Source organism: Nesoenas mayeri (assembly GCF_963082525.1).
Source record: "Nesoenas mayeri genome assembly, chromosome: 1".
In the NCBI taxonomy this organism is placed as follows: Eukaryota; Metazoa; Chordata; class Aves; order Columbiformes; family Columbidae; genus Nesoenas; species Nesoenas mayeri.
The window spans coordinates 141,038,133-141,050,636 of NC_137541.1; positions in this window are offsets into that span (position 1 = coordinate 141,038,133).

The window sequence follows — 12,504 nt, forward strand, 5'->3', positions numbered from 1 at the left end:
AATCAAGAGAGCTGCAGCCCATGGAACACAGCTCTCTAATATTAATTTCCTTAAACACTTCTTACTGGTCCTATCACAAAGGAACCCTTGAGTTTAATCTTCCAGTGACATAGCTGTGCCTCCTTGCCATTGCTTAACTTCTATTCTGAATAGACATGACTAGAGTTGAATATACTATGCACCCAAAATTTCCAAGAGACCACACTTATTTCAGACTCACCTCACTCCTCCATGACCTGCAGGAATCCACATCTCAACATTGTTACTGCACAGAAGATTCTATTTCGAACTGTAATACATCTAGAGACCTTTTCCACTTGCTACATTCATCCGATCTGCTAAATCTCTGCAATGGCATGTTAATTATGAGACATGAGCTGTCAGCTAGCATAAGGGCAGAAGTGGGAAGGTACTGCAAGGTACTGCAGAAGCACCTTTGCTGGGCATGCTGCCCTGTGTTTGTGCATTTCACATGCCCATCTTAAAGAGCTATCGGTTAGGCCTTTCTATATTCTTCACAACCCTTCCAATCCTAGACTAAGCCTTTAAAAATTTATTTAAAAATTTCTTTTTATTTCCATTAGCTATTCAAGCATTTATTTAATTTTTTGGGTATCAGTTACAAAGGTATCTAGCTCTCAGCCAACAAGCTGGGCTTAGAGTTGGGGCATCAGTGTGTTACAGGGAAGATAAAACACAGAAGCCAAGGTACTAAACTCCTCTGAGCGTTGGGGTCTCTTTGTGGGGGGAGGTGAGAAGTGGGGCAAGTGTGCACAAACCTTGGAGGGTATCAATGCATCTCAGCCAGATTTATTAGCTTTGCTGCAGGATAAGGCAATTGCCCAGATCCCCAGGCCAAAAGAACACCTGCCTAAGGCTGACTTTGACAGCATTGCAAGTGTGGGGAGGAGAAGAGGATAGAGAATAAGGAACTCCGTAGCTTCCATGAAGCCAGAACAGTATTCTGATCTTGTTGCTCATTCACTGCTTCTACCCATGTCTGACCACATCTCAAGCTTTGTGAGCCTCATTTCACTTCTGAATCAGCTACTGAAAGAGCCAGAGCCAAAACCTCATCTAAACTTCAGTAATAAAAAAAATCAGGCTTTTCAGTCTCTGCACATTAACATACAGAATAGTTATCTAGCTTTATACAGAAAAGGAAATGCCATATCACCACACTCCCTCCCTTGTGTGGCTTCTCTACCACGACCTTGTTGCCTCTCGCCCTTTCCTGGTGTGGCCAATAAATGCGTGAAAAGTCACTGCCTTGGGCGGTTTCTGCAGAATGAGATGTGCAGGATGCAGACGCCGATTCTGCTGACACAGTGCCACAAAACTGCACCTTCTGTGTTCACAGACACAGCCCCATTCCCTCAATCTCTTGTCATGTGTCTGTTTGGTCACAACAGAGTCTGAATTCTACAGAGCTGATGAACACCATGAATGAACTTGGAGACAAGAGCAAGAGGAATAAACAGTTCAGAGGTTAACAAAATTACTGCTAATTCTTTGTGCTAACCTAACTGCTTTATCAAAAGGCCAGCAAGCAGAAAGCCACACTGACTTTAGTTGGTATTTGCAGCTATCCTGGTAACTGAGTTTCCATGGTGCACATCAACTGATGCATGCAAGTCATGCTGAGCTAAATCTTATCTCTGCAGCAGCTAAGCAAGCCTTGAGCACCTGCACGTGCAAACCTACGTGCAAATCTACATGCAAACATACAGCTTCTCCACCAGTGGTCTCATTTTATATTAAGACCATCCACAAAGCTGCAACTCTGCTTGGCGCTTACCAAGTGCATTACAGACAAAGTGAGTACAAAGAGAAGACTTGTCTTCCTTTCCTGTTTTCACAAACTGCAGGCCAAGTCTAAATTTTGAAGACATCAACAAAGACATGCCCTAGGTTACCAACAGCCTATTGGTGTCAGATGTATTCAGGACATGTTCTTTTTGAGCTCTGCTTACTATGTTTCTTTTTTTTTTTTTTTTTTTTCTCTCCAGACGGGTGAGGTATCCAGCCAGAAAGAAAAATATCTCACGTCCTTTGTTGTGGTTTCCAGTCAAATGGCTCAGAATCTCTCTATCCTCCATCAGGGCTAAAAGAGACCAAACACACATACTGGAGTCCATAGGGTTCTGTAACCAGCCTTGCCCCTGCTTCTTGGTCTATTTAGTCTCAAAGCCATCACAAATCTTCTGCAGGAGGGAAGATAAAGCAACCACAGCTTTCTACTGTCACAGTTTCATCCCAATATCTTGGGCAACTACCTGAGCAATTAAGAACATTTCTTCCATTCTCTCATTGGACACCCCTCCTCTTACTGGTGTGCTCACCATATGATCATGACAGATTTGGTTGGAACGTACCAGGTGGAATTTATGGCTGTTAAAGCTGTTTAGGTACTAATTGGTAGGCTTCTGTGCTTGCTAGTCTTACTGTATATTAGTCTAGTGCTCATTAATGGTTCCTTTTGCTGCTTGTGGTACTGCTTATCATCTTACTCTGCTGTTCCTGGGAACAGTTTGATAACGACAACGGTGATGCATTTGGGCTGGCAGGTGGCCAGGACATTGCTGCTGTACTCCACCATGAACTTGCATCAAAGGGACTGTGATCTGTGGATGAATCCACATGGGAGCAAGACACCCTGAAGTGTCTATGACTGTGCGTAAGTCTGTGCCAGAGCAGGTACATCTCAAAGCATCTGTGGCCATGGCTTTGTCCATGCCATAGCAGGTATACTTCTGAAGGGACTGCGGCCCAAGGATAAGTCCATGTTGGAGCAGTGACTGTGATGGTGGATAAGTCTATGCCGCAACAGGTAAACCCCTGAAGAGACTGTGGCTCATAGATAAGGCTCCACTTGGAGCAGGTACTCCCCTAAGGGACTGCAGTCCATGGATGAGTCCAAGCTGGAACAAGGTAATGGGAAGGGGTTTATCACAGTGTTAAATCCCATGGTCTGGTCCAAAGAGAACAGCAGTGGAGATTGTAATGGATAAACCTTTAATATTGTCTAACCTGTGATTTGAGCTGTGTGTTGTAGGAATTACTACAGCAGAAAGCACCCAAATCAATGGAGGACAAGCCTCACAAGAAGCCAAGCAAATATAGCAGTGACCCAACCTGAGCTGGCTTTAGTGCCTGGTACCTCCAGGCAACATGTCACATCTCTATTCTGAGTGACCACCAGATAGAGCCCAAAGCCACAGACTAAATGAACTCAGCGAACATTTTATGAGTGTTCATGGACATTCCGCAGGGGGTGGTCAACAACAATATTTGTGTGTGTGTATCAAAGGATAGGAAGGGGGGTGGTGGTTAATGAGGATGTTTGGGATAGTGTGTGACCTTAGCGTGGTGTATATGGTAGGGAATAAGGGGTAGAAAATGTGCTGGTTTTGACTGGGGTAGAGTTAATTTTCTTCAGAGTAGCTTATGTGTACAGCTTTTGCTTTAACTATTAAACTGTCTTTATTTCAACCCATGACTTTTCTCACTTTTACTCTTCCAATTCTCTCCCCCAACCCACCACAGAGGAGCCAGTATGTGGCTGAGGGGGCTCAGTTGCTGGCCAGGGTATAACATGACAGCAGGAGAAGACTGCTTGCCTTTTCACAGGACTTTTTATTATTATTATTATTTTTTTTTTTTTTTTTAAATATGCCAGTTTAAAACTTATTGTTCTCCTTCTCAAAGAAAGAAAGTAACCAGCCCCTAGTAGGGTGAAAATTTCTAACAAATTCAGACACTGCACTAACTTTTCTCCCCACCTTTGCCCCTAAATGAGAACGGACATTTCTAAGTTTCAGTCCTTCCCCAGCATGCATACACAACGGGGAGACCACAAACTGACCACAAACTTATTATTTGTCATGTGGTGAGCCCGGCCCCAAGGATTACATAAAACCCCTCACACATCCTGTTCACTTGCAGAATGATCTGAGAGAGACCGCTCCAGCATCACTAGCTCTGCCTCTTCCACATTACCACTGTTTCAGTGTTACAAGTTCCTAGCACAAGTCTCTTCCTATTCCTGTTTGAGTATGGCAGATGGGAACGCTGGGAGACCACCAAAGGATGCTCTCGCTTCACAGAGTATTTCAGAACCTTGGTACAAGGATACAAAGCCCATGTCATCCCACTGACAAGCTATCACACCAACCTGTAGAATATCCTGTTTTTCTTCAACAGGCTATGATCGTACAAGTAGAAACAGCAAGAGAAAATGAACAGGAAAATGTGTTTCTCACAATGAATTCTCATTTCATGTGTATAAACTCATGGACAGAGATGCAGAAAGTGGCACATATTTGTTTCCCTAAATCTATCTGCTTTGGATAGAATAAGACTGGATTACTTCAGAAACCCTTATGAAGAGTTTGCATCTTTTATACTTCTGTGTACACCAATATCTGTGAAGAAGTAACGTGTACTGAAGTGCCCAGATTGGCAAAAATAATCCTCTCCTTCCAGGTGTTTTTGGGGTGGCTGACAAAGTCCTTGCTTTAAGGCAAGTGGGTGGTTCAAAAGGGAAAAGGTACAGTGGCAGCCAGAGCTAGAGATGAAAGCAAGAGAAATCCCAGCCTTCTCTTTGATGTATAGTTTGTTATATCAACAGGATTCATATGTAACAAAATGATGTTGCTCCTTGGGCATTTTGTGCCATAAGAAACTGGCCTCAAATTCACCCCTACCCACCTCACTGCTGGCAGCTTATTCCCACCTCAGCAACGTCCCTGTCACTGATATTTGCCCAGGAGACAGGGAACTCAGCAGGCAAGAATGAGTTGACTTTGTGGTTTGATTTACCATAAGACTGCCATAAGTCAGGGGGACCTACAGTGGTGGAAAGGGACAGGGGTGGTGAGGACACGTGCTTGAACAGCAGTGCCTGGTTGGTTTTCCCTTAAGTGCTGGTGGTGGTCCAGTGTGAGAATGGAGTTGTGTTCCAGTTAGAGACAATATCCCTTTACAGTGTGAGAGAAATCAGGGAGCAGACTACAAGGAAGGACAGAGATACTAAATTTAAAGGGCTCTTCTTGTATCTAAAGATGAATAAATAGCAGACATCTCTACTTAACTCTGCTGTTTGCAGTTTCCCATGTGCTGACACAGCGACCTTTTGCAAAAGAAGGTTGAAAGCCCATGTTCTTATTTTTCTGTCCTGGGACATGCTCAGGCATTGGCCTTTAAAGAAAAAGCCGCAGGTTATTCGGCTTTTTAGGGAGAAGCTGGGGTCATGCCTGGACAGTGCTAACACCCAGTCCATACTGGAGGTAGAGCGTGTTTCCTCCAGTTCACTAATATCGAATGTAAAGCTTATCTTCACCCAGCTGTGTGAGAAGTGAAAAACAGAAGGCACAGTCACTGCATCTGTTTCCACACTCTTTCCCAGACTGACAGCGCAGGAAGCTTGGTGCTGCGGAGGGGGATATCCAGCTCCTAGGCACTAATCGTTCAGGAACAGGCCAGGGTGAACTGGCACAGCACATAGCGGTTCTGGCTCCTGAGAACACAGCGACAAGGTCCTGCTCCTCCTCAGCTGAGCAAGACAGCCACTTGAGCAGTAAAAACAAGTGTTGTTGGCAGAAGTTTTGTTGGAAGGATTGCACTAGCCTTCACGCTGCTTGCTGTTGCAGCAATGGCCAAAGGCAGACCACCCTTTAGGAGAATGCAGCTATCAAAGATGGAGATCAGGGCAACGCAGCAGTTGCTGCTTAGCTTTGTGACACCCATGGCTGGGTAGGCATGCTCTCGTCAGGATCAGGGAGCTAATCAGCAGTTGGATGGAAAAATGAAGGAAGAAAATTCACTGCAGGAACTACAATATAATTGCATTTGACCGTGTTCCCCAAGAATTGGAAATCTTTCAGAAAAACCAGATCAGGTGTGGGACTACGGTGGGTCCTTGGATTCCCTTGGGGGGCATGGGAACAGAAATTAGCCTTGAAGATATGAAGGCCTACCCATGAGAATGATGGGAGTAAAGGAGTACCTGGAGATGTTAAGGATGTACCTGTGAGAGAGAAGGGAGTAAAAGAGTAACATTGATGATAGCAAAAATAGCCAATGAGATGTTTCTGCTGTAACTTGTAACCAATAGCGAAGAGACACATGAATTGGTAAAACTGTATAAAAATGCACTTGTGGCAATAAATGGCATCTACTGCTTTCATCCTGGAAGAACTTGGTCTATGTCGTTTGTCTGTCTCAACCACAACAACCAGGCAGGTGGTTGCTCCCCAGATTTCCTTATAATGAAATCATTATAATGAGGTCATACAGCAAACTTACAGCAGAGAAAACATCAGAATGACCTTTCTTGGTCCACTCCTGGATGAAAAGAGAGGGAATACGACCTGAATGTTGTGGGGGGTTGTTTTCTGGGGAGAAGGTGTGTGGGAGGGAGGTGACAGGGAGCAGCTTAGAAAAAAGTTCAGCCCTTGTTAGGAAAATTACAACCCCCAAACTAGAGGTTTCCAACTACACATCAACAAGTGCCAGTTGTTTTTGTGAGCCTTTTTGGTGTTTGATGTAAATTGATATTTTCCATGTTCAGGCACTCATCGAAATATTTTCCTCAGTAAAATATTTTAATTCAAAACGTATTAAGGAAAAATCTTTTTATGAAAAGCTCATAACTGAATGTACTCAGAGGAATGTGTGCCAAACTGTGCTTCTCACTGACACGTAACACTGAGGACAGGAGGTTGTTTTGGAGCAGACTGCAGATCCAAGTGGCCGCCTGGGACCTCTGTTCATTGAGACACAGGCCTAGGAACAGCCATCAAGGCAATGCCTCCAACAAAGCGTGCCAGGGATGGACATCATCTGGAGAACAAAAGCATTTTATGGTGAGGACAAAGAATACATTTTAAGTGAGGACAACTGTGCACCCCAGAAGTTAAACTTGTTTTATTTCCATGAGCTTTTTCTGGTGTTTCATGCTGCCACTGCAGCATGTCCACTGGCAATAACACAGGCTTCAGCAGTGACCGTGTAACCAAGGCTGTGACTAGACCTGCTCCATGCAGCAGGGAGAGCTGTGGGTGTTGTGTACCTTGACTGCAAGGCTTCTGGCTTGATCTCCTACAACATTCTTATAGACAAGCTGAAAAAGTATGAGGGCACAGTGACATTAACTTAAAACTGCCTAAACAGCTGGTCCCAGGGGGCAGTGATCAGTAGTCAAAGGCCAGTTAGAGACAAGTCCCTAGCTGTGTGTCCCAATGGTTGTTGCCTCTTCATCAATGGCCTCAACACTGGGACAAACAACAGCCTCAGCAAATGCTCAGGCAACACAAAACTGGGAGGAGTGGCTGATACACTCAAGAATTGCACTGTCATTCAGGGGGACCTGGACAGGCTGAAGAATTAGGGTGCAGGGAATCTCATGGAGTTCAATAAGGGAAAGTGCAGAGTCCTACATATGGGTAGAAATAACGGCAGACACCAGTACAGACTGGGAGCCCACCAGCCCTCCCTACAGAGGACCTTGGAATCCTGGTGAACACCAAGCTGACTGTGAGCCAGCAATGCACCCACAGGACAAATGAGGCCAACAGCACCCTGGGCTGCATTAGGAAGAACATTGCCAACAGGTCAAGGGAGGTGATCCTTCCTCTTTACTCAGCCCTGGTGAAGCCACATCTGCAGTGCTGTGTCCAGTGTTGGGCTCCCCAGTACAAGCAAGATTTGGACTTACTGGAGGGGGCCTAGCAGAGGGCCACAAAGATAGATGATTTAGCAACTGGAGCTTCTATCATATTATGAGAGGCTGAGAGAGATGTGACTGTTCAGCCTCGAGAAGGCTCAGTGGGGACAAGGCTAGCAAGCCCATCCAGGCCAGAGTTATAAAAAAGAGGCAGAAAAGCCAGCAACAGCAGACCAAGAAAATAGACAGGTTTCTTTTTCTTGTCAAGTTTGACACAGCATAGGAGCTCTGGATGCTACTGATATGAGCGGCTTACATTGTCTGTGCAGAGAAGTCTGAATCTAAGCATTATGCTTAACTGGCAAGGGAGAAGAACAAATTCTACCTGATATTTTATTAACGGGGTACTCACAGGATGCACAATAGCATTCTGTGTTTTCAGAGTGAGAACATCTCCCCAAAAGCACCGAACAGAGTATTTAGGAAAAGGAACACACGTAAGAATGGCCTTTACAGCTCATCTCCATAGCATTTTTCTGGTTCGCTGCAAACAAGCTATGTTTTACCTTTGACTAGCTGAGGATGCCAATCACCACTGCTTCTCATGGCAACTACATGTACGCCTTCTGCCATAATTCCCCTTCACCCTCTGTGGCAGCTAACCACAAAGATCCAGAAAAGTATCTCATCCTCTTCCTTGAAGCACTTCACACGCTACTTGTTGCCACGATTTCCAAACAACAACAAAACAAAAGAATACACCATGAAACCACACATATTTAGGAGCTGGATTGCTCCTGTGTTTTGAGGAGACTGGCTAAAAAGAAGCTGCGTGCACGGTGGTTATCACAGCGATGCTTATATATCTGTTGCAATGCTCCATCCTTGCACAAAAATTCAGGGCAACAGATATTCACCTACTTCAAACTCATTTGAGATTACAGCTATGTCCTTGTTTTGGTTAAAACAGGAGTAACTCTCTTTTAGTGATTTTTCCTTTCAGTTAAGTTTCTTCTAGGGGGTGAGGAGAATGGGGTGGGGGCTAATAGAGAGCATCTGTTACCTGTCAATTGCCCACCCAGCCTTAAGCAGTGACACACTGGAAATGCACTGCAGAGGAGACCGGACAAGAATCCTGTGCCAAAGGCAGAGCTGGGAATATATTTATGATGGATGTTGAATTTCTGAATGCCTTAATTCACTTCAGCCAAAAAAACCTTAGAATTGAACATTCAGATCCAACATATAGAAACCTTTAAGGCTTCCCTCAAGTCTAACAACAATAAAAATTTCACAGAAAATCCCCACAATTAATCAAGTGCTATTTTGGCTTTGTTAAAACTCTCATTCCACCCTGAAAGGTGTTATTACTTGCTTGACACATAGGATGGAGATTAAAGGGCAGATAGTACATTTCAGAACTGTTACCTTGGTTTTACACACAACAAACAGATCAGAAAGAACATTAGCAAGTCCATATAGTCTCACACACCAAGATATAAATAATCAGATAAAAAATATCTGGAGGCATATCAATAAGTGTATCGCCATGGGAACGTATGAGAAATAGTATTTTCAGTCCACATTTGAATCAGAGCAAAGGCTGGAGGTGAAGAGAAGAGCAGTTCTTCCCCTCCATTCACCTAGATGCTTAAGTCATCTGCACATCTGCTCATGGTGTAGCAGTAAAATGTATTAATGGAGCATCTGGCATTATGCTGGTGAAAGAAGTCCTGGGCAAATTACTTCTCTATGTATATAGTAAATCCCAATACAGCTCTGAAGAACAGTACATCCTCTGAGACTTGAGGCAATTGACATTGCCATGTAAATCTAGAATCTGGAAGTTCATTTTAAACAGATTTATTTTTTTTTCTTCAAACATGAACCCATATACCTTTCATGCAGAGGACAGGATCCTGTAACATCTAGTGTTTCTCCTTGAGTGGTTTCTATAGGTTATTTATTTGTCAAAATAACTAGCTTTCAAATTAGAATTTCTCAACAGATCTAAGGAAATAAACTACTGCCCAGCTATGACGGAAGCTAGTGGGATGCAAACTTTTGTTCCCTAGAAGACTGGAGAAGAAAGGCATCTTTTTATTCATAAATGGATCTTCAAGATTTCTGAGTCAAAGTTTTTCTAACAAGCCAGCCTTCCGTTGGGGTGCACACATTTATTCACACCAGCAGAAAGTTTGTCTACAAGTGGCTTAGTTTCTGAGATAGGTTGAGCTGAAAGCAATCATCAAGGGATAAAAAAGTTCTATATCCCATAAACCTATTGGTCTCCACAAAAGACTTCCACAGAAAATATCTTGTTAAACTCATACAACTTTAGACTAAGAGTGTGGATTTCTGTGTAAGAATATTTTTGTACAGTCAGTTGAGTCATATCATTTTAACCTTACAGAGCAGGGGTGATATGCAAATAACTCATGCGCATGAGAAAGTACTTAATTTCAAATAGCTCTTTTATGGTTGCTGTTATTACTTTCTGATAAGCAATCTGTATTATTGAAAGCCACAAGAAGTCTAGGCACAGCAAACCACATGGACCCAGCTCACATTCACACTGGTGAGTGAGTTTCCATGGTAAGACAAACCTATCACAGGGGAAGGCACTCAACTGATTTGTATCAGCTGAGCTTTGCACACACGTCCCAGGAGATACCTCCCCAACAAGCATCCTTGCATTTCCTTCGACTTTGAGTCCAAGCAACATGCCACAGCCAGGTGCTACTGCTAGGCTGGGCCAAAATCTTATAAGTGCCACAGAAAAGTTTCACTGGTCATTCCACGCTCATGCCTTTCAGGCTTAGACTGAAGCAGTAACCTTCCTGTGCAGTTGTGGATATCCAGCCTGAGCATGAGAGAAAAAGAAAGGGTGGTTTGTGGGGTTTTTTTTAACAACTCCTTTCTACATACCCAGCCAGATGTTTCACTTCTCTCAGGGACAATGAAGCTCAGCATCACACTTTGGACACCGCAGAATCACAGGCAAACTGAAGCTTCACCACAATTTGCAGATTATCTGTTCTTAAACTCCCTTGGAGGAAGAAAGAGAGCAGAACCCAGACCAGCAGAAGACACTGCTCTGACTTTCAGCACACTGTGTGTCAAGCAGGTGAAAAACAGCCCTGTTAAGCTATGACCAATATTTCTAACAAAGCTGCTTCTCCTGCAGTTTCTTTTCTCCTACAGATCCAGTTTGCTTCAGCTGCAGGCCATTCCAGCAAATTCCCAGCCACAGCTGGGCAAAATAATGAAGACCCTCATTAATGCTTTCTGGATAGTCTTTCTCTGTGGCCTATGTACACTGTCACATTGTGACTAATTACAGACTGTAAAATAATGCACATATGCTATGCAATGTTTGGGCCTTCCCTACTTCTTCTGACTTCTAATTTTCAATCCTTTAATAATGTGCCTTTACCAGATGATTTTCTTTGTCTTTTTATATCATCTTGATGTAATATGTTTATACTAATGATACAAAGAGAGCAAGAAGTAGGTGGATCTTCTTGTGAGAAAACCAGCCATTAGTTCTAACTTTCCATTACCAAAACAAACCAGTAAGTTTCAAGTCTTCCTCTGCCACACATGCTTACTTTCAAGACAGTAAATCTGTGACTGCAGGTTCTTTATTTTTTACTCAGTGTATCTGTCCATCAGAAGATTATGAAAAAATCCACCCACACCTTCTCAGCATGTGAGATCCCCAGTGACCACCATTCTACCTATCTCAAGCTAGCAATACCTTACTAGGTAAGCACCTCTTAATCTCCGGTATTTTTACTTGCACAATAGCACTTTAAATAGGCATGTGATTATAGGTAGAAAACTACATGCAGGTACCTGCTCAACAACAAACTGGAAGTCTGAAATCCTGAACGAGGCTGACCATAGGTTATACTACATACAGCGTGGCACCCTCATCCATAGACCCTTTTCTTCATGCAGTAGGACTCATGGAAGTCATAGGAGTGACTTCAGGACCTTCTGCTAAATGGAACTTGTCACCTGGAAAAAGGATTACATTAAAAAGAGAGAAGAAATTCTTTAATCTAGAAAGGAATCCCCTGAAACATGAGTAGGAGGAGAAGCCTTTTACTTTGACCAAACTCTGCTGGTTTTTTTTTCACAATTAGGCTTTATGCAAGTACTGTGCGGAAGCGTGTGTGGGTGCTTGTAGGTGGGACTGATACAGTCAGCTCTTAAGAGTGTGTGACAGTTCCCATTATAAGAGTCTGGTTTCTACAATTTAGAATATTGCCAAATGTTATGAATTTGAACTGGAATTATCTGTGGTAGATAATTCTCAGACTTATGTTTAATTTTTTTTCCTTTAAATTTTAGCTTAGATCAATAATTCCAAAACATTTTACTCATACTAGAAGTGTGGACAATCTTTCATGTGAAAAGCTGTAGAAGTGACATATCTTCAGTCAGGTGGTTAATGTTTGGCAGTGTTTGCCTTTCTGTTAGTGCTTTGCTAAGTCCCATAAAGGCCTGTCCAAAATTAATCAAAGGACAAGATTTTGCAAATGTACAATTCATATATGTACCACACTGCTCCCTGAGTCTGTCTTCCCAAAGGAATATGCAAGAGTTCCAGAGAATGAAAGCACAGGTATAGTCCAGTGTTGCCATAAAAATTCATGTGCAGAAATGTGAGTGCAGACCCAGACCCTAAGTGTCTTTGCAAGAGAAAATATATCATGTTGAAACAGAAGGACTTCTGAGGACAGAAGGACTTCTGATCTGTATAAATTCAAGTTCAAACCAATTCTAAGCCTATAAGTAGGAACAAAATAAAAATAAAGGGCTAAGCCTGC